We start from the raw sequence: 24,497 nt of genomic DNA on the forward strand, positions 1-24,497 counted from the left end.
TTATCCCTACCCACCTCTTTACTCCCTCGTAACCATAAGTTTGTTTTCTATACCTGAGTTTGTTTCTGTTTTGTAAATAAGTTTGTTGTCTTTCTTTTTTTAGATTCCACATATAAGTGATATCATGTGCTATTTTTCTTTCTTTCTGGATTACTTCACTTAGAATGACATTCTCCAGATTCATCCATGCTGCTGCAAATGGCATTATTTTATTATTTTTTATGGCTGAGTAGTATTCCATTATATAAATATACCACAACTTCTTTATCCAGTCATCTGTTGATGGACATTTAGGTTGTTTTCACATCTTGGCTATTGTAAATGGTGCTGCTATGAACATTGGGGTGCAGGTGTCTTTTTGAATTAAGGTTCCCTCTGGATATATTTACTTTTTTTTTGATGGAGGTGCTGGGGATTGAACCCAGGACCTCATGCATGGTAGGCATGTGCTCTACCATTGAGCTATTCCCTACCCCCACAGCAGATGTTAACTGATCTTGCTCTTAGAGGTAAGATGGAGACTTTTGAGAAAACCAACTTTTGAAAAATGTGATCTAAGCAACTGCATACTCGAGTTAAAAAATTAATGCCCAGAGAATTGGATCATAAAACAATTTTCTATCAGAAAAGATTCCCTCTGAGCTGAAAATTAAATATTTTCTCACTTATTAAATTTTTGTTTTATAAAACACATGAAATTTAGTGAAGAAAAAGCAATATATCTAAATATAATTATGGAAAACAACCTGGAGTTGTTACTATGAATGTGAACTCTATTTTAAACTAACACATGGTCCTGCTTTTCAGCATAGCTCCTTTTCTTGTCTACAGAAACATTCTGATAAGGAAAAGTAGGAAAGGATCTGACTCAGAAATAGTAGCTTGGTTAGTATTAGCTTGGTTAGTGTAAGCTTGATTAGAGGTAATAAACAAATACGTTAAAACTAACATCATGCCAAAAAATAGTAGTCATTAGCAGTCTTCAAGTTTTATATATTAAAACTGAAAAGATTTTTTTCCTTTTGCTTGAAACCATTTCTAGCTAAAGGTAAGATAGTCTGAATAAAACCTACTCCAGTTGCCACACTTTGAAGAAAAATTAAACTCCAGGTTAAGATTACAAACTGAAAATCCTTTCCATTTGAGAGTCTTTTACCACTAGAACTTTCAGACTGAAGAAAAAGAAGTGTGATAGATTTCTTTCTCTACTATTTTTAATTAAGACATATGTAGCTTATTGAATTTACCAGTTTGAGTTTAAAATATTTGACTATATATGCTTTTTATCCCTGAGGTGATAGTGAATTACAACTATTCAAAAATAGGTTACAAGTATAAAACTGTAATTAGTGAAAATTTTGAATTTTGCACAAAGATTGAAATGGGTAAATTTTTCTAAATTTCTTATATTTTCTTATGTAATTTATAATTATCCAAGTTGATATTTGAAAATATATAAATATAAGCATAAGTTTGTAAGTGAATTTTTTTTTGTAAATAATTTAAGTCTTTTAAATTGGGTTTCTATGATTCTCAGACAATATTCTGTGATCTTATAAAATTATTCCACTTGAATTTTCTAGGTAGATTAGTTTTTTTCTCTGACACATTCTAGTATCAATGTTGACTGCATTGTACTTTGTTGTTAACTTAGATTTTCTGGGTCCTTAACTGATTTTTTTGTCAGCTTGGACGAATACAACTCCAAAGTAACAGTAATATCTACATTCATATAAACATTTTTGCAGAAATAAAAGCTTCAGCACCTTAACAGCTAGGAATAAAAGAAAATTTAATAATTAAGTAATTTTAATGTGTCTGGTTCATTTTTCAGTCATAGATAATACTTAAATAGAATATTGAAAAAATTGAAAAATCAATTTTCATTTGTCTATATTCTCTCTCTTATCACTTAGAAGAAACTTAGCTAAATGCTAAATATCCTCCAAGGGGTACATCTTTCTAGATAATTCATGTTGTGTTAATAATCACAGCAAGGTATACCCAGTAAATTTAATTCCAAATATATGAGTTCCTAAACTTAAAAAAAATAAGTATATATAATCTCCTCATGCGTGGGCTATCTATATATATAGTTTGTCTAACTATAAATGATCTTGATTCATCATAACAATAGTCCAATAGTATATTATGGGCATTCACTTTTAAAACTTTTTATTCTAAAATAATTTTGGATTTTTGGAGGAATTGCAAAGATTGCACAGTGTTCCCATATGCCCTTTAATCAGCTTCTCTAATGTGAGCATTTTTTATAACCATGGTTCATTTATCAAAACTTAGACATTAACACTAGCACAACATTATACACTAAACTGCAGTCTTTTTTCCCACTACAACCCTTCTTCTGTTCCAAGATTCCACTGAGAATCATATTCTATTTACTTGTCATATCTCTGTAGGCACCTCAATCTGTGATTGTTTCTCAGTTTTCTGGGCCTTGACACTTCTGATGAGTATTGGTTAGATATTCTGTAGACAGTCTCTCAGTTTGGATTTGTTTGATGTTTTCTCATTAATAGACTGTTATAAGCTTTAAAAACCATCACAGAAAGGCCCTGCTTATTGCACAATATGGGGGCACATAGTATCAATGTTACTTATTCCTGAGGAAGTTAACCTTGTCATCTGGTTAAAGTGGTATCAGCCATGTTGTTCCACTATAAAGTGACTATTTTCCTTTGCATACCCTATTTGTTCGAAAGAAGTCACTGAATTCATCTCATACTTAAGAGGTGGAAATCAAGCTTCACCTCTTGGGGTCAAAGTATAAAAGAATTTGTGGTACTATGTTCTAATCAGCACGGTAATTAAGTATTTGGAGGAGGTACTTTGAGGCTATGAGCATTTATTTTTGATATCCTTATTATATATAATTTAAATTGAAATTTAAAACTGCACTTTTAAATAATATTATAATTTTAAAATATTTTATAGAATAACAATGATAGCTAACAGAGGGTGCTTACTCTGTGCCAAGCCTTATGCTAAGTGTTCTGTCTTTATTATAACTCTTTGAGGTAGTTACTATTATTTTCTAAATTTAACAGATGAAAATACTGTGGGAAAGAGAAGTTATATAAAGTGCCTGTTGTGATATGCCTAGGAAGCTATAGAGCTGAGATTCAAAACTAAATGTCAGTTTTGCTCAGATCCTGTCTTGTTTTCTTAATCATGATGCTGCATTGTTTCTCTATGAGATAAAGAGATAGGTAGAGAGAGAGATCAAGGTATATTAGAATAGGTAAGAGAAATGTGTGTGCGATATTGAGGAACAAGGCTTAAACTCAGGATAGAAGTAAAATAAAAGTTTTACAAAACTTTTCTAAGGTTCAGTGATATTAAAATGAAATTGGTCCATCTAAATGGTCTAACAGATTAATTTTAATCACAATGAAAGCCTCATTCTTCTGCAATTGCTATCCAGAATATATTACAAATCCTATATATCAATAAGACAAAGACAAACAATCCAATAGAAAAATGAACAAGAATATGAATAGGTAATTCACAGAAAGTTAATAGATACTTAATTTCATTATTTATCAAAGAAAAACAAATTTAGACTACAATGAAATAGTATCTCATAGCCATGAGGTTGCTCACAGTTAACACTGACTTCTGTTGAGGATGTGGGGAGATGGGAACTTGGACATGACTGGAGGAAATACAAGTGCATAGAACCATCTTGGAAAGCACTCTTGCGATACCTAGTTGAAGCTGAAGATATGCGCATCCCACCCCAGCGGTATCCCTTCTAAATGTCTGCGCTAGGGAAACTCTCAACCACTGCGGGGGGGCCACTCATGACCTGAGGACTGCCGAGCACAGAAGTTGGGCCTAAACTCCCACAGTGCAGGGCGTCAGGCTCTGAGGTTGATCTCTCAAGGACAATCTCTGTCCCGCCACCCCTTTGAGGAATGTGCCAGATGCATTAAGGCCTGAAGGAACATCCTGAGCTATCAAGTCACTAAGGACCTTTGGAAGGAGAGATACAATCCGCATGCAAATTAGTGATCTTAGCCTGAAGAACAATCACCTGAGATAATAGCACATGAGTCACGATGTTAGCTTAGAGGAACAATGCCTTAGTTTATCATCTTGGTTCCAGGAACTCTTAATCTTAGTTTTACGAGAACTGTAAACAATAATGATGTCTGTAACAATATACAAGTTAATGATTTTAGTACACGTTGTTAATGTGCCTTAAAACAATACATTTGCCTACATGCAGGAATGTATGAGCTAATGGGTTAAAATCATATAAATTAACTGCAAGAAATAAACTCGTCGTCCACTCTTGACCTAGTGTCTTGCGGGCTAGAGTGAGACCCTCTCAACCCCACCTTTTAGTCTTGTCTTTCTTTCTCAGTCCTGCAGCACAGGTTTTCTGGACCTGATCGATTGTCGGCTGGCTCCGACAAACCACGTACATAAGAAATGATGTGTGAGAACGCTCGCGAAACACTGTTCATAACAGCAAGATCTGGAAACAACTACTGTCCCTCAGTAGTTCAAGTGGTAAACAATGCCATGGTACAGAGTTAAAATGAAATAACTCCAACTACTTGGATTAACATGGGTTAAGTCTTTAAAACATACTTTTGAATAATTAAAAAAAAAAGACACGTTCAGTGCAAAGCCATTCACGTAAATGTTAAAGCCCCAAATTATGGTATCGTATCTATCATTTAGAAACATGCATGTATAATAAAAGTTCTGTTGACAAAAAATTAACAGTCAATCTGAGAAAGAAATGGAAAATTTTACTCAAGGCAATCTGAGGATTTTAACCCAAGAAACAGTCTTTCAGAAAGATCGGAGGACTGTTCTGAACAGGTGGGGGGTGGGGCGGCCAGCAAGCATGTGATTTTGACAAAAGGGAAAGTGCAATCAAGACCACAGCTTGGTAGAAGGTTACTGCTATTCATGAAGAACAGATATCTTAGTTAATATGGTTTTAGTGATTTTCCAAGTAGAGGAAGATGCAAGAAACTGGTTTTATAAAATCTTCTCCTGAAAGTACCTGACTATCTGAGTATCAGTTCTGCCAGTTTTCCTAGAACCCAGAGTGCCTCACACTGATCTTCACCCCAAACTCCTTTCAGGGTGTCCGGTCGGTCAGCGACCGCAGGGACTGGTGACTTGGTTCTTGTGGAACTGGATGGTGGGCAACATTCTTTTATTTTGCAGTCTCCACGCTTTCAGTCTTAATTTCAACCAAGGTTTGGGAGACATTTTGTGACCAATTTTTCCCATGGAACTAAGACCATTCATTCCCAGTTCAGGCGAGGGTTTTCCTGATAGGCCACAGTCAATGATCTTACAGGACTACATATTTGATCAATCTTTCAAAGTCGCCTAATCATCGTTGACTTTTTCGAAGGCTCAGTCACACTTTTGGTAATGCAAGAATCAATAATCTTGTAAAATTGGTAGAACATAAATAATGTGTCTAGTATTATTAATAAGGTCATAAGTAAGTATTTAAGCTAAGAGCTTCTGTTAGATGCAGCCTGGTATCTCCCCAGGTCATCTAACCTGTCCATTCTGCACCAGTTGCTGTCTCTAAAGGAAACTATATATTGGCATTGTACAGGAAGTTCACCAAAGATGTCTGCGTATACAAGGCAACTGCTGGGTCATCGTGACCCCTTACAAGACTGAGAACTCCTTTTAAGGAGTTACACGGCTGGCACCAGAAGAAGAAAAATTGATCTTTATGGTTGAGCAAGTATTTCTGCCCTTGGGGAGGTCTGATTAATGCACAATGCACACTGGGGTAGGAGGCAGAGAAAAATTTTATGTTTAAATTTTTCTTGCCTTCTCATAAAATATGAATTTTATTTCATCAATTCAGAACATTAACAAGAATGACACTATCAAAGGAGTTCAAGCAACAAAGGGGGAAAAGGATTGGCTTTAGCATTTATATTATTTTTCTTAATTAAGAAAGACCTGAGGCAAATATAATGAAATACTAATATTGCTTAATCTCAGAGGTGGATAGATAGGCAATTGTTATACATATATGTGTATATATTTTTTACTTTATGTTTACAAGGTTTTATAATTGAATCAAAAAGCTTAATATGTTTGCCAAATTTTTTCTCTTAATGGGGAAAAAGAAGGGAATTTTAAATATACCCTTTATCAAACAATCTCTTTGAGATTTTATTTGCCAGACTTCCTTCTTCCTTGTTACGGAGTTTAATAACCTCAAACCATATTTACTTCTGTGGTTTCATTCTGAAAAAGCAAATTTGGCTGGTTTAGAAAAAGCCTCCCATGAGCCTAGATTCTAAGCTAGAGGTTCTCAAAGGAAATTATTTTCTTGGCAGAGCTGAAAGGAAAAGCCAAAACTTTTTGATGTTGACACAACCTCTGGTGAAACGCCATTAAGTTCACGGAGTCTGTGAACCTTCCTGGCGTCCGCATTGTGGGCCTTGAAACTACCCCTGCCCCACCCATCACTTGGAGCAGAGTGGAAACATTCTGGGAACAGGCACGATGCTGTCCTGAGTAATACTTATTTAATGCACTGCTTTGATTTGTTTCCAAATTTTTCCAAATAGTTTTCGAACTTTTACGTTGAGTGACTATCTCAATGTTTACAAGGCAAAGGAAGTCCGCCAGCTGTTACTGCGTTGGTACTGTGCATGCCGGCCTATTTTTTTTTGGCTTATGCAGTAAATTTATATTTCATAAAATGTATATTTTCTTAAAGGTGTAAGTGGGTCAAAGTGTGCACTTTCGGATGGGAAACAAAGGCTTTTTTTCCATCTGTGAAATCCTATATTCTAGACAATGTCTCATACCTTTAATGAGGTCGAATAAAGGTTCATCAGTATCATGACAGTTTTATTAAAAAGAGACAAAAATGTATGATTTTGCAGATATAAAAAAGTGACATCTATCCTAAGAAATGTTTCCTGAAAATTATTTAATTATATAATTATTTCATTATTTGCATATAATTATTTAATTATGTGCAGAGTGTATATTTGATACATTTTTGCATAAGGCCTCTACAATTTGGGTGTGGTTGGTTTTGTTAACTACTCTAGGAAATCACTGTAAAACAAAAGATTAGAAATACAGAAGTGCTTTACAATTTGTTTTAAATCATTAGAGAAACATTAAAAGTATACTACTTTTGCTTTTTTGGATTTATTCAATTTTAAATAAATAATACACATTAAGACAAAACAAACAGTATCTTTGCTTCTGAATAACATTTTAAACTTAAGGGGAAAAAAGTCATAAATGATGACATGCTTTTATTTTTCTATGTTTTGAATTTATAAAATATTATTTTAATACTGATGTGAGTAAATACTTCTAAAAATTAGTCTTTATTTTCTTTTTTTGCTTCCTTCCTATAAATCATGTCATTAGTCTTCCAAACATGGTAAGTTTAAGAACCCTTAAAAATTATTTTATTCAAATTACAGTTTTCAGAAGACAGGGCTCTGTATTAGTTATCTTTGAAGTTTTTCATACCATTTGTTGAGCCTCATTTGCAAGAATATAAATTTCAGATAGACAGAAACAGCAAATGATGAAGCAAAGGGGTAAAAATTGCCCCACATTTTATGTGTGACTGAGTGAATGACTCAGCTGAGGACACCGAAGCATCTCCTGTAGGAGTCTGTCTGTAAATCTGCTAAAATTCCAGTCGGAGCAACAGATGGAGTCTGGACCATATTTATGGCTCCAAGAGTGTTGACATCTTCCCCAGACCTAAGACCTATAATTTTGAGGTGAAGATGACCGTGTTTCCCATTTGTGACAAATCTCAAGAGTTACCATACTGGCATCCCATTTGAATAAGAATGTGAAAAAGCAGACAGATTCAGATATACCCTACACATAGTAACAGGCATCATTTTAAAGTATAGTTTTTGAGGAGTTTTGATAAAAATATCAACCTATCTAGCCACTAATAATCCTGAGCATCTTTTCATGTGCTTATTGGCCAATGGTATACTTTCTTCTATGAAACTTGTTGAAACATTTTCCCTATTTATTATTAGATGGTTTGTGTTCTTACTATTGAGCTGTATGAGTTATTATATATTTTGATTATGAATCTTATCAGATATATGTATCGCACATATTTTCTCCCTTTGTGACTTGACTTTTCATTTTCTGAAAAGTATTTGAAAAACAGCAGATTAAATTTTGATGAAGCTATAGTGAAAAATTTTTTCAAAGTACTGATGAGTACTTTAACAATCTTGTCTAAAAAACCCTTTGCCTACCCCAAGGTCGGAAAAATTTTCTTCTGTATTTTCTTCTAAAAATTCATTTATTTTGATTTTTTCAGTTTAGCTATATGATGCATTTTACATTAATTTTTGTGTTTGGTGTGAAGCCAAGACCAAGGTTCATATTATCTCATGTGGATATTCAGTTGTTCCAGCACCATTTATTGAAAAGACTCTATTTCCTTCATGGAATTACCTTTGGCACCTTCGTAGAAAATCAGTTTGCCACATATGTGTATTTTAAAGGTTAATAGTTAAGAACTCAGCCCCTGGAGTTAGATTCTCTGAGGCTCTCTGGATTTAAATCCTTTCTCAGCCCTATAGCATGGTGACCTTGAGCAAGCTTATTCATCCTATTTCAGGCATAAATATGAGAAAGAACTAAGTTCAAAAGACCTTTACTAATATGACTTGCCTAAGGTCACACATGTAGGCTAGTGACAGAACTGAGACTTGAACCCAAGTCATTTGACCTTCTGTTCATAACTCATTGAACTCCAGTACACTGACTTTCTTATTTTTTCCCAGCTTTATCAAAACATAATAGACATATAACATTGTATAAATTTAAAATGCACAACATGTTAATTTGATACCCTTCATGTTGCAAAATGATCACCACCATAGCATTAGCCAGCACCTCCATAATGTCACCTAGGACTGTTTCTTTTCTTTTGAGAAAATTTAAGATCTACATTCTTGGCAATTTTCAAGTATATAATACAGTGTTATTAACTATAATCACCATATTATACATTTTTCTCCAGAACTTATTCACCTCATAACTGGAAGTTTGTACACTTTGACCAATATCTTCCCATTTCCCCCAACCCCCAGTCCCTGATAACTATCACTCTATTCCCTGTTTTTATGAGCTGGTGTCTTCCACTCTCTCAGAGGCAGAAGACTGGATTGGCTGCCAGGGTTCCTGGGTTCCAGTGGGGGCAGCGGGGAGAGAGCGGGGAGGGACTCAGGTGGCTGGTGTCAGCAAACACACATACTTGTGGGGCAAACCTGGTGAAATCTACAGGGGGTCTATGGTAGCTCTGCTGGCCATTGGTTTTTTCAGTGCTGAAAGATGCTGGGTTTGTTTGCAAAGCAGGTCACTGTGGACTATGACCGTGCCCTCTGTGTCACTGCTACCGCTAGTCTCTGCTTTCCTTCCTGTTCCTCGCCGTCTCTCCATGTCTCAGCTTCGCAGGTCTGGGTAGGGCAAAACCAAAGTGAGGCCTTCGTGCAGCGCCCCAAAGGCCGGGGAAGCTGGGTGCTCACTGTGCTCTCTTTCCTGGTGAGGGCCACTTTCTATCTGAGGATCACCCCCGGCACCGAAAAAGGCCAGCCTGAGAGATGGGAAAAGCAAGCAAGATGAAGCAGTCTTCCTTCTCAGATTTATTTGTTCCGCGAAGCTGCTGAAGTTTCCTAAGTGGACTCTAGAGCTCTCCCAGAGTGCTGTTTTTGCTTGCGGATAGCTGCCCAGTTATTGATTCGTCTGGGGAGGTGGAAGTTGGGATCTCCTAGGCTATCATTTGGTGATGTCACTCCTACACTGACTTTTTAAAAAAATACCATGGCTCTTGAATTCTTTCTAATTTGGGGGAAATATTCACACTTTAACAAGCTGACTTTTCATGTGCTTACATGGGAGAGAAAACCAGGAAGACTACCAAGCCATTTATAGTTTTGTGAGAGTAAAATCCTGTTCTTTGTAATTCCTATAAGAGATCTTTCAGTCAAGAATATTCACTCAGAATTTACAGAATAGATTCCTCATTTTAAAAATATTTATTTCTGTTATCTCTTCTGTTTGTGTGTTCTATTCATCCAATAGATTAAGATAATCAGCTCAAAATGGATTCAGATGATCAAGTATTCAGACTAAATAAAACTGTTGTTTTAGGAGTAGTGTGGCCTTTCAAATGCCTTGACAAGGCTAGTCCCTCTCCAGTTCTGGAGTTGTAAGCTCTTAAGTCAAAGCAAAAAGGGTGGAATGTCAAATATCATTCCAGAGAATTTCACACAAAAAAGGAAAACCCAAGATACCCTTTCTTACTAAGATTTATCTCTTTCATTCTAGAATTTCACCCAGAATTTCACAAAAGACTTCTTTCTGTGAAATCAAAATGTTGAGCTGTCTTTTTTTCCCAGATAATAAATTTCACAAAGCTTCTGTTGGGAATGTGTGTGAAATGAAGTTGTACTTTAAGCAAATTTGGTTTGGCAAAGCACTCCAAAGACAGCAGCATAAAATTTGTTTCATTTGAAGTATCTACTTCTCTTTTCTTTGAAATAGTGAATCCCAAGGTTTAAACATTAGACCAAAGCACTTTGAAAACTTCCCTCTTTCAAAGATAAAGTATTTAAAGCAGGAAACATGGCCTCTCTTCAAACAAAACATAGAAACTCTTCGGCTAAAAGTTGAAGATGAAAGTGTGAAGAGGTGGTTATTTTTTATTCATTTCTGGGGGGAGGTACTTAGGTTCATGAGTTTATTTTTCTCAAAGGCACTACTGGGGATTGAACCCAGGACCTCGTGCGTGCTAAGCCGTGCTCTACTACTAAGCTATCCTCTACCCACAAGGGGTGGTTATTTAACTCTAAGTGCCTGACTCTGGCTCCGTGAGTCTCCCCTTACTGGATCCTTCCCACTGTGAATCCCTCTGCTATTGGCATGCTGGCTCCATCAGTTCTTGGAGTTCCCGTCTTTGTTAGATCTACACATGGACAAACTCCTTGCTTTGGGTTTTCCTTAATATAATTGAGACCTAATGAAACATTTTTGAAAATTATCAAACAAAAAGAACATAAAAAATATGGAAATAATGTTCTAGAAACACCTCAGTTCACCAAGGTCACAAAACTCTGGCAACCACTAATCTTTTTACTATTTTTTTCTTTTCCAGAATATCACATAAATAGAATAATGCAGTATGTAGACTTTTCAGACTGACTTCTTTCACTTAGCAGCATGCGTGCATATAACTCTATAGACACCTTGCTTGAATCTCTTATGTCCTAAGATAAATCTATCTCTAAGTGAAGGCTGATATCACCTGTGACCTGACCTCTAGGAATTCCTTCTGACACAATTTGACCTTGTATATTTAAACCAAAGAGACAGATTCCCTGTCAGTAATTCACAAAATTATTTCCTACTCAGTTACAAGTCTCTGTTTTGAAAAATGGGTAAATGCAAAGGGCACCAATAGAGATTGGAGCTTTATAAAGGCCCACCTTATACAGCAATTAGCTTCCACACAGTCACACTTACAGCAACAACATAATTAAAAAACTCCACATGATAGATAGTCATCATCATGTAGCTTAATCATTTATTAAGCTCCACCTTATGCCAGGCAGTATGCTACGTGATTTACATGCTGAATTCTATTTAAGGTAAGAACTACATAATATGTAAAGAGCTAGTTCTTGAATACTTAATAAGGTCTTATTTGCCTACAAAGAGTTTTCACTGATTTTCAGAACAGTAAGATTAAAACATTGTTTGTGTGTTTGGTACAGTATATATAACATAACATTTAGCAATTTTTAAATGTAAAGATCAGTGACATTAATACTGTCACATTGTTGTGCAGCTGTCACCACCGTCTATCTCCAGAACTTTTTTATCTCCCCAAACCGAAACTTTGCACCAATTAAACAGTGACTCCCCATTTACATTGTACCTCTGTCTCCATGAATTTGATTAATCTCGATACTTAATGTAAGTGGAATCATACACAACATTTGTTCTTTTGTGACTGCCTTATTTCACTTAGCATGTCTTTAAGGTTCATCCATGTTGTAGCACGTATCAGCAGCCAACTGTACCATGTAGCACATTTCACCACCCTGAAACATCCCCTGAATTTCACCCACTGAAACCACTCACTTTCCCCACAAAAACTCCCTGGCAACCATGAATCTTTTACTCTTGTTTTTTTTCTTTCCCAGAATGTCACATAAATAGACTAATACAGTATGTAGCCTTTTCAGACTGATTTTTTTCACTTAACAACATGCATGCAAAATTCATCCACGTCTTTGTGTATCTCAATAGCTCATTCCATCACTGAGTAGTATTCTGTCATATGAATTCACCGGTTTGTTTATGTATTCACCTATTAAATGCTTCTTGGTTGCTTTCAGTTCTTACAGTTACAGATAAAGCTGGTGTAAACATTTTGCAGGTTTTTCTGTAGACATAGGTTTTCAAATCAGTTGGGTAGGTATCTTAGAGTATGATTGCTGGATAAGATGGCAAGACTATGTTTAGCATTGCAAGAAGCTGCCTAACTCTAACCCAGAGTTCTGTACCATTTTGCAGTCCCACTAGCAATGAATAAGAGTTCCATATCCTTGCCAGCTTTTTGGGTTTTAGCCATTCTAACAGGTGTATAGTGCTATTCATTGTTGTTTTAATTTGCAATTCCCTAATGACGAATTATGTTGAGTATCTGTTCATATAGTTATTTGCCATCTGTATATCTTCTATGGTAGTGTCTGTTCGGATTTTTTTGCCCACTTTTTAAAACTGGGTTACTTGTTTTCTTATTGATGAGTCTTAAGAGTTCTTAGTATATTTGGAATATGTCTTACAAAAGTCTTTAATTAATTCAAATTCATCAGTAATATATTGGGCAACCACAATTTAAAAACTCATGGTACAAGTTTCTTAGGCAGAGGTGAAATATGGTTCTTTTTCATAAAGAGCTTGTAGTAAAGGGGACATGAGAGGAATAAGAGAAAACAAAAATAGATCTTTAAGGGAGAATATACAACCACCACATAAATGGTATAGCCAACAAATTATACTAGAGTTGACAGGAAAACAAGAGGACTGAAGGGAGTTTGATAAAGTAGCATCAATAGAAAGACACAGCTGCCGAGACAGTAGGATAGAAAAAGGTAATTATTTTGAAGGTGGTAGTAGTAGGGAAGAATAATGGTTAAATGATCCTGCTTCACAGCTGAGAGAAGCGAAAGAAGCCTGTTGTGATCAGAAAAAATTGGGACTTTACAATTTAAATGGTTTCCTGCTGTTTTACATGAAAGACAAATAAATGAGTTATATGGAAAGTAAAAGTGTAACAATCATAAAATAATTACACAATAGAATTTAATTTAGTATAATGATACTGGTATACCTAAGAATGAAACGGAAAAATTATTAAGACACAAAGCAGTATAGTTGAAGTTTCAAAGCATCTAACCCAAAGTGGGCTAGGTTTCCTCTGAGCACAGACACTGTAATGCCTTTTCTATGAGCAGGATTCTGACTGGAAAGTACCTTTTTTCTCCCTCTCATTCCCCGTCTACTCTTTTATGCCTGAAATTCTTTCGTGGGGATTACAGCCCTTTACCCTTTGTTCTTCATTAGACTTTGGGATTAAAATGCCAAAAACAATAGCTTTATCACCTAGTCAGACATAAAATTTTACAGGAAGATGTGAATGACTGAGATCAGATCTTTTTTTCTAGAGGAAAAGTGTTCTGATAATGGGAAAGTGCTAGAAGATGGAGAGATTTGGGGAAGGTAGTTAGTTGTAAAGGAAGACAAAGTCCCCTCCTTTTCAGCTTGATTACAAACATCCTTGGCGATTAACTTCTGTGGCCACTGCTTTTGTTTTCATTTTAATGCCCCAAGCTTTCACCCTAAGAACACATGGCTAGTTATCTATTGACCTATATATTATCAAAGGCAAAGTTACCCACACTTAAAAGACAAACACAGTTTACCCATTCATTGCCCTGCATGAAACAAGAAGTAGGCAGATAGAATACACAGGTGTGGCTTTGCATTCTGTTTTATACCAATTGAACTTACAGGAAATAAGTTCCTTAAGTACTGATGCCATTCCCTAGGGTAATTCCCAGAATACAGTTCTGGGAAATACTGTTCTCAGAGAAGCCATCTTATTTTCTCTCTGTGATTCCTTAATATGAATAAACAATTGATAATCCTCAGTTACTTCTGGTGCTTTTGGCTACCTCACTTCTTCCGTACATTCCATTGCCATCGAAGTGGAGAGTTTTGTTTTTATAGAAATGTATAAGAGGAACTCTGTGGAAATCCCTAAATATTTTTCTATAATTTATTAATCTGTGTTTTTAAAGAGAACACCAAACAGTATATTTTCTTTGAGGTCAAGACAGTTTTGTTTCATGATCAAGATGGCAAAATGACTATGAGAAACTGAGGAAAATTATGAGGTGTGAGCCAGACAGTAGGAAAATGTCTGTGCCCCAGGATGCCAGACTTGCTAGAAAAACTCCTATTTTTGTATATTCCTTCATTTTCCACTTTAGAGTTTTCTGTTGTTTAAAAAAATAGATTTTTTTTTTTTAAACAAAGTTAACAAATATATGTATATGTTCACAAACCCAAGGCCATTCCTCTGTGAATTCCTGTGGTGGGGCTGTCTGTTCGTTAGACAGAAGAGTCAGTCCTGAGTTTACCAGATCCCCAGAGAGACACTAAAGATCTTTCCTAGAACTCCCGGCCCGAAATACATTTAATCTAACATTAAGCATGGCTGTGCCCTTAAAGCACCTTTTGTGTCTTTGAGAATGGATTGAGACTGGAGGTTGGGAGGGGGGCGTTTGTTTATGCTGATGGTTACCATAACTGCCATAACAATGCACAGGGTCACCCCTCTGCCGCTGAATTCTTAGAAGTCCCTGAGGAAATTCCCAGCCTCGGAAGTTAGACCTGGCTTCAGGAAGAATAGAGGGGGCAGGAAGTACATGACAATAGACACCAGTACAGTGACAACATAGCTCATTTTTCACCTAGAAAGAACCAGGCTCCAAAGCTTCTAAGCTATCAGATAACGCACAGAAAGAGCAAGGATTGATGTTCTCTGTGGAGGCAATGGAGAGTTGTCCTGGCTATGCAGCTTACAAATGACTGGGGCTTCCCCCCACCCCAGGCTCTGAATGTTTTCTCCCATTCACCTGGTGTTGATTTATCACGTCTCCCAGAAGCGGATAACAAATGAAGAGGCGGGCCTTGTTAGCATAAACTGATTTGTCAGTAACCCCCAAAATGTACCTGAGCCATTTTCTTTTTTATGGTTATGGGGGAAGCAATTAGACTTATTTATTTTAATGACAGTACTGAGGATTGAAACCAGGACCTTGTGCATGCTAAGCACACACTCTACCACTGAGCTATGCTCTCCCACCCTGAGCCATCTTCTTAAATTATGTGCTATGAGTTGAAAGCCCTTAGTAATCCCCCAGCAGCAGGCCTAAGTTTACAGTTTGAACCAACCTCCTAAGAGGGCTCAGGTCCTGGCTTTTCCCACATCAGCTGATCCACTGCTAAGCTGTGTTTTCAGTATGTTTAGGTCAATCATCTGGAACGTGAGGATGGAATACTCCGTCTCTAACTTCTCTTGTCCTGTGGCACACAACTTCCTTCCTTCCTAGCAGCTGAAGATAACCCTATTTTATCTTCCCCTGCCAACCTGGGCATGTGGATGTCTTTGTTAATTTATACTGTCAGGGAAAAAAAATTCTGAAATTTGAAAATAAGTCAAGAAGATTACTGCATAACTTTCTCATAATATACCAGAGTATTGTCTAAAAAGCCCACATAAATTGAACCTCTCTCTCTAGGGAATGTAATTGTGTTTGATTTTCTATTTATTATTGATTACATCCAACCTCTATAAAGTTAAATGTTATTTTATAGGGGACTGACAAATGCAAATTGGTTTTTTTTCCATTAACAATATAAATAATTCCTATCCAATAGAGTAAAATATCATCAAATGTTACAATTGCATTATTCCATAGGATACTAGTCAGTTTTTATCTAGCTTTGTAATTTAATTCCAGCATTTCCCTCCCCGCCCATTGATTCATGTATATGTCTTCTCTCTTTCTTTGAACCAGCATTTATTATTCCTCAAGCTCCCTCAATAATAAGTTAAATAGCTCCTTTGGCACTTTCTCACTATGTACCTGAGCCATGATTTTAAATTATTTTTAAGTGAATTTTGATAATACATAAGTCTATAACTTGAGTTACTTCTCCTTTCTGGGAGCTTAAGAGTTCTTTCCTCTTAGTATTCCTTAAGACTTTCTCTTTTCTCCCTCCACTCTGAGGCCAAATAATTTCTCTCTTCTCAGAAGTACCTTTCGATCCTAAGTTCAAGGCAGCTGAACTTTATTCAAAAACTAGAATACTACACAGTCCCAAGAAAACAGGTAAAAGGTGGAGATTGAACTGGAGGCCATTCCCTAGCACCGGGGAGGATGTTTCGTGAAAAGGTCAACAATTTCATCACTGTAAAAAGTGTAACATAATTTACAGCCTAGTAGTTACTTACAAAGAAATTACAATATATTTGGGATGACAAGTTGTACATATGAAACTTTTAATAAAACTAGATAGTATGGGAAATCAGCATTTATATTCTGAATGATACAGGACTATAATCTAAGAAAAGCATAGTGTATGAGAAGGTACTGTGTGTGCTGTGAAAGCAATAAGTGAATTAAAAGTCCAGGAAGGCAACAGTCATTAGGATAGCCTTAATGAAAGGAAGGATTGAGTCCCCAGATGCAAAGATGAATTGGACTTTGTGTTGAGTATTTTAAGGTCAGTCTGACCTATACGTGCTGACAGAGCTGGAGAGGGTCATGAGTAAACATGGAACACAGAAGTAAGGATGAATGGGGCCATTTAGGAATCAAAGTAGTATAATTTTAAGTAAGTACTAGTTAATGATCTTATCTTTAGAGAAAACCTATACCAATTTAACCTGTATTCCGGTAGAAGTTTTATGCACCGTGACCTCATATTTGAAGGTTTTATTATTTTGATTTCAGCAAAACTCCCTACTATATGTCAGACATTTGCTAGATCCTAAGAAGATATGATGTAATTTCTGTTTTCAAGGAACTCACATTTTGTGAGGAAAATAGATTTTCTTCATTTGAATTAAGAAAAGAATGTAGGATCTAATTATATGAAAGCCAAATAATAAATAATTTTGAAAGATAGTTTTAAGAATGTTACTTTCAAAGAACATCATTAAAGATAATAAAATTATAACCATGACTCTTTCACTGGCTTTCTGTTTCATCCTTCATGAATGTGGGAGCCACTCAGTATAGTCTAAACAAGTAATTCATCCCACAAACACATGAGATTTACTATCTGCCAGGCACTGTTCTTGGTTGTGCTGCTGGAAAAGCAAAGATGAATGATTGGCATATGGTGTTACCCGTAAGTTGTTCATTCTCTAATCGGAAAAACACACATAAACAGTCATATGATAATTCTATGCTTTGAAAGCTACAGCAAAGCTGTCAACCAAGTCTTGTGAGAGCACAGAGGAGAGACACCTCCTGACAGGCTCAGAAGGCATCCTGGAGGAGGTGACTTTTAGAGAAACACAAATGTTGTATGTTAACACTTTAATGAGGAATTAAAAAATAAAACAACTAGTGAATATAACAAAAAGGAAACAGACTCACAGATGTAGAGAACAAACTAGTGGTTACCAGTGGGGAGAGGGAAGGGGGAAGAGGCAAGGTAGGGGTAGGGAATTAAGAGGTACAAACTATTACATATAAAATAAATAAGATACAGGGCTATATCGTACAACACCAGGAACATAGCCATTCGTTTATGCTAACTATAACCAGAGTATAAACTTTAAAAATTGTGAATCACTATGTTGTAAACCTGTAACATATAATACTATACATCAACTATATCTCAATTAAAAAATTGAATCTCAAGGGGTAAGTAGGAGTTTGTGATGTGAGTACATTGATTATAGAAGAGACCAACAGAGACACTAGAGAATATAACACATTTTAGAAACTATAAAAAAAACCTGGTATGGCTAGAGTATAATGCACTTAGCAGGGACAGTGATCAGGAGCAAAATAGGAGAAGGTCTAGATCATGAGGGACTCTGTATTCTAAGCTGTGTTTTTCGACGTTTTTTTCTGCTTCAAGTGATAGATGATGCTCGTATATGTATAAGATACACTCATGGATATAAGGGAAGGTTATCTCTAAGCTTCAGTACTTTGGCTACGCATTCTCCTATTTCTCTTCCAGTTAAGGTAGTATATTAGAATGCAAATGAGTGAGATTTTTAAAAATAAAATTATTATCTTGAGACCTATTTTTTAATTCAAAAGTAAAATGCAAAAAAAAAAAAGAAAACTGTTGTTATTTTATTGGTAACAAACTACTCTGCCACATCTCACTACTGATCACAATCACAGCCTGCTTTAATGGTATGGGAGAGAATTGTTTCATCTTGTAAGTTTCAATACAGGTTTTAAACAGAGTAACATGATCCCATTTAAGTTTTTAAATTTAACTGATGACTGTGGTCTGCTGTACTCAAGGGAGGAGAGGTTGATTGCAAGAAAATCATGTAGAAATCTGTAGAAATATTTAGGGAGGGATCATGGAAACTTGAATGGCAATGGTAGCAGAGCTGTAGAGGAGAGAAAATTTGAAGAATATACTTTGGCCCTGTTTCTTCTGTGAGGTCAATAAAACATAAATGAGAAGAACTGAAAGTAGGCATTTTGGGGCCATTTTAAGGCTATTGGTAATGTTAGTCACAGCAATTTTGATAAAGGTGGAAACTACATTGTCACAAGATTAGGAGTAAATGAAAGAGAAGTTAATAGAGGAAAAAAAGCTATTGAGAAACCTGGTTATGGAAAGGAAGAAAATTGGCTGATAACCTAAGGGAGTTGTAGATTCCAGAGACGTTTTATTAAAGATGGAAAACTTTGAACAGGTTTATGGGAGAAAAAAGAAAGAGTAAATGAACAAAAGAAATAAGATAATTGATAAAATGAGTGAGAGCTGTTATAGATAGATACAAAGATGAAGAAAGGATGACTAACTTTATGATCTCTGCAGGTAAAAAGGAAGATCATTTGCTGAAAGTGAGAGGGGAGGGGGTTACAGCAGGTGGGGTGCTTGATGGTTGCTGTTGCTGTTGGTTCACTTTCCTTCTGGTACCTATACCTTGATTTCCCTCCAAGGAACCATCTCACCCGCCACCCCATTCTCAGTCCTTGAATTTTACAAAAAGTTGAATCCACCCTAGACACATGACTAGGTCTGGTCAATCAGAGTATTACATTTCTTTGCACAAAGTGATTGGCTCAAGGACAGATTTGAACCTTAATGGGACAAAGGGGGAAATTTTGCTGGGAAATACACTGAGGAACTTAGGAGCACAGAGGGACTGAGATTACCAGCCACCATCCTGCAACCACATGGAACCCAAGAATGGAGCCAGCACCAGGGAAGTGGGGCCAGGATACCAGTGTCTTGGATTCAGCTACACTTGAATCTAATTACCAACTGCAATGTTCAGTGAAATAGCCAATTTCCCTTTTCTCTGGAAACTGGTTTGGGTTGGGTTTTCTAACACTTGAAACAGAAAAATTACAACGGATAGAGTGGGAAAGGCTGGAAACATTGATTATAGGAATGAGTGAAAGACATGCCAAGGGGAAGAAAAAGTATCCCCAGGCAGAAATAAGACACTCATTTATTCGTTCTGATATCATCTCTAAATTTTTCATAAGTTTCCAGAATTAAAACACATGAAGATCTTTACTGTAGTTCTCAGGAAGACTCGGGTTTCTAATCTTCTCAAGAAACAACGCAATTTGCAGCAATATCAGATTTCCTGAGCTTACCATTTCACGTAATAACTTGCAAATGAAGGCATTTCACTATTTATTTAAAACTATTAAAAATAAACACTATTAAAAATAAACACTATGGGAAACCTTGTGGTTTTCACATGTGAGATCAACGAATCCACAGAATCGCCTTGGCAAAGTTAGTTAGGGCCTATAAAGTGTGATGGCACAGGCTACAGGCTTACCCTGCTCCCAACGTAAATTCCCACATCTGTCTTCTTTCTTGCCTCCTTCCCACAAACATGCTTTGAGTGTTTAGATAAGGGCTAGGCACTTGATCAAGGACTACGGATAAAATGAAAAGCAGACACAGTCCTTTGGCCTCATGGGATCTACAGTTTAACGAGAGAGTCAGTCATTATGCTGGTAATCATACACACAGACTATTGCAACTATCAGACTGTTACAAGGGGAGTGCATCATCCTCTGAGTGCACCCAGAAGCAAAAATTTATGAGATAATTCTTATCATTTGCAACCCACTCTGCGTTTTTTTTATTCCATTCTATTCTTTTTTTCTTTTTAAGAAAAATGCTGGTCCTACTTTCCTACATGTATTTCATAATCTACTATCATGTGGGGATTTGGCTTAGTCAGCAAGGTCTTTCTAAGGAAATGATGATAGAACTGAAGTCAAAAAGTGAGTAAGATTTCATTAGGTTAAAAAAGGGAGCAAAAAGTCATCAGAGGATATAGCGTGCAAAACCTGGGGACAAGAGGATGTAGATATGACTTTGAGGCTGAGGAAAGCCAGTATTTGGTTGCAGTGCAGTAAGCAAGGTGTGGGGGATGGGCCCGATGAGGTAGAGAGAGAGAGATGGCCAACACCAGGCAGGGTCTTTCAGGCCATGTAAAGAATTGTTGCCTTTGAGAGCAATAAGATGGCACTGAAGATTTATTCTTTGAGGAGATTGTATGAGCTGATTGTGCGAAAACAGAGGTGAGGATGGATATGGGTAGAATACTTAGGGTAAGGGAAAAACCATAACTTGGACTTGAGTAGAAGCCAGCTTATATGGACGGAAATATCTTCTTAGCATTAAAAATTAATTCCTAGTATAACATAAACAAATAGTTGTAGTACTAATTCCCAAACATATGTCAGTTTCTACATAATCAATCACCTAGGGAAGCTGACTGACAATATAGAATTTCTGGGTTCTACTTGCAAAGATTTTGATTTGATGAGTTTGTGGTAGAGCGCTGATATTTGTATGTATTTTAAAGTCCTTTGGAGATTCTGATGTGCAACTAAGATTTAGAACAATTAAAGGAAATCTTCTCTTCTTTATTCTATACTCACTTATGTAAGTGACGTAATCCAATTCTTTAACTTTAAATGCCATCCATGTGATAATCACTCCTAAGTTTGTATAATTTAAGCCCAAATCTCTCTGCTGAACCACCCAGTACTATATGCAACTGTTGAATACTTTATATCATCACTTGGGTGATCTAATAGGAATTTCTAACATTAACGAGACCAACATAAAATTTTAAACCCCAAGCCATTCCCCTTCCAACCTTCTCCTTGAGTTTCCCTATCTCAATGATTGCAACTTCATGTTTCTACTTGTTCATGCTAATCACAGAGCCATCCTTAATGCATCACGTATTTCATGCCATGCACTCAATTCATGAGCAAGTCCCGTCAGCTCTACCTTTCAAAGACACCCACAACCCAGCGACTTCTCACCAGCTTCAAGGCTCCTGCTACAAAGCATCATGATCTTGCACCCAATCTGTCTTAAAACTGTTTGCACTGTTCTCTCTTCATCTTTGCCTCCCTGGTTCACATAGTGCATGGTAAACTTTGAAAAAGAGAGATCATTTCACTCTTCTGTTTGAAAGCCCCCAAATGGCTTTATAATTCATCTAGAAGAAATCCAAAGATCTCCTCATACCCTAAGAGGCACAAATCTTACCACCTCTAACTGTTCAGCCACATTGGTCCTTAAATATACTAAGCAAATTCCTATCCTGGGATCTTTGCACCTGCTAGTGTGTCTGCCTGGAATACTTTTTTTCCCAAAGAGTGTAAAATTTTTCTGTCACTTCTTTCAATGTTTTGCTCAAATATAATAGTGTTAGACTCCTTCTTACATCACTCTATATAAAATATACATGAAGTCTATGTATATATTTATATATGTGTCTATATATATACACACACATCTATAATTTGTCAATTGTCACCCCCAATAGAATGACTTTTCCTTGAGAGAGAAATTTCATTTGGTTTATTGTTATATCTTCCATGGTGGAAGCATTTCTTGGTAGAAGCTCAATAAATATTTGGCAAATGAATGAATGGCATAGAAAAAGAAGAGATGGTGAGACAGACATGGAGAAATGGGTGGGGATGGGTGGCAAGAACATGAAAATTCACAGTGCATCTCTGACGCACCTGCCTGCCATCAGAAATGGTCACATCCCATCCTCCTTGGCAGGTAAAGTTGTGCGTATGCAAAGTGGACCTCGGGAGAGGCAAGGAAGACTATCAAGCGGTGGTTACCTGTACTGACTCTACTGTCAAACAGCCTGATTTTGAACTCCAGTTTCACCACATTCCTGTGTGACTTCAGTCAAGTCATTCAACCTCTCCAAACCTCTACACACTTATCCAAAAATGTGCTAAATTAGTGTGTTTGGGGGAGGATTAAATGAAGATAATTCATAAAGTGTATCTGCCACAAAGAAGTTGTCATCAAATATTAGCTGTTGCTTACTATATGGTGGAATGGGGCTGGCTAGTGGTGGGATAATGAAAGAAATAGAAAATAAGAGAATCAGGAGAGCCAAGACACTGGCCTTCCACTGCAGCAAATATTAGGTAACTAAGATCTTTCTCACCTTTCTCACCTGTTAAAATACTTGTTTAGAGTAAGAGGTACATAGAACACCAATAGTCGCAGTCTTTCTAGTGTTGACCTAGTTAGGTCTTTAGATTTCATGAAGAGAAGTCAAGTCAAGTGCCAGATGGAAAGAGGAAGGTAGTTGAGAAAAATTTAAAAACTGACTCAGCAGAGAATTTAGTGCGTCATGTTACACCACATCCTGTCATTTTTGTTGGCCAATAACCAGTATCACGTGTTCCAGCAGCATAAGGATAATTAAGACTAACTTTTCTCAACATCAGCAACCGTTGCCAGAGGAAACCAACTCCTGCATCAGTCAACATGGCCATCAAATGATGTAGAAAAATACAAGCAAGAAACGTCTTTATAATCCCAGCATTTGGAGAGGTGATAGCTGAATTATAGTATGATGTAGATATAGAATTATATTCCTATGTTCAGTCACAACAATAATAAGATCAAAAATTCTTTAAGAACAAGTTTTTCCATGTTTACTCTGTTATTTCTATTTTCTTCCCATTTACCCAATATACATACCTTTAATAGGTTGGTAAATCTTCTAAATAATTAGCTCACATCCAATCATAATACCATTTAAGATTTCTGTGATTCATAAGCATGTTTGAATAGATTTGGAGTCAATTCACAATTTCAGTATGTACCAAAACATTAAATGTGAAGATTTGTATCACAGGTAATAACATAATTAAGGCAGCCAGACCGATGAAAACTCTCTCAGAACTAACTGATCACAGACACAGGAATGAGCAGTTGGGCATTAATATTGTTTTTACTGGGACTCTGAACGGGCACTCCAACATCTCATACTGCTAGTCAACAGACAGCTCATTCTTACCTCTGTCGTTAAGTATGAGGGGTTTCCCACAAATTTCAATATTGGATAAATTGACCAGTGATAAATGAATCCTTAAGTCAGACACTGAAGAGGAAAAGTCTCTTTGATGAACACAAAACAAATGTTTCAATGCAAAATTCAACATTTAAATCACATCTGCTGTGGGACTTCGGGGAAAGACATCTGCTCTGAAGATGAGTGGAATAAAGTTTGTGGAAAGTCTTCCTTTAAGCATGTCCACCCATAGAGAAAGAAGGTAATACAACCCCCTCTTGAGGTGGGCAATTGTGGTTTAAATGAAAGAACCATCAAACAGCTGGAGCAGGATGAGGTCTGGCTCCAGCCTTACAGCTGAACGGATCAACTCCCCTGGCAGTCTTCCTGAGATAAGAATAAGACCAAGAAAGGAGTGAATGAGGTTGCCTTGATGATAAGTAAGGAGGAATACCCACACACCTACACTCAATTAATCTTCAACAAAGGAAGCAAGAATACACAATGGAGAAAAAACTGCTTCTTTGGCAAGTGGTGTCAGAGAAAACTGGAAAGCCGCATGTAAATCAATGAAGTTAGAACACTTCCTTACACTACACACAAAAATAAACTCAAAATTGCCTAAAGACTTATGACATTATAAACCTCTTGGAGGAGAACATAAACAAAACACTCTCTGACGTAAACCTTAGCAATGTTCTCCTAGGGCAGCCTACCCAGGCAATAGAAATAAAAGCAAAAATAAACAAATGGGACCTATTAAACTTGCAAGCTTTTGCACAGCAAAGAAAACCAT

The 24,497-nt window shown here is 36.5% G+C and overlaps 1 non-coding gene across 1 annotated transcript; it reads right to left on the bottom strand.

The window, feature by feature from the left end:
* Positions 1–400: 400 nt before the first annotated feature.
* Positions 401–477, bottom strand: TRNAG-ACC (transfer RNA glycine (anticodon ACC)). Its single transcript has one exon. It is a non-coding gene; the product is annotated as a tRNA-Gly (tRNA).
* Positions 478–24,497: the final 24,020 nt, after the last annotated feature.

The sequence above is a fragment of the Vicugna pacos genome, chromosome 2, assembly GCF_048564905.1.
Source record: "Vicugna pacos chromosome 2, VicPac4, whole genome shotgun sequence".
Lineage (NCBI taxonomy): Eukaryota > Metazoa > Chordata > Mammalia > Artiodactyla > Camelidae > Vicugna > Vicugna pacos.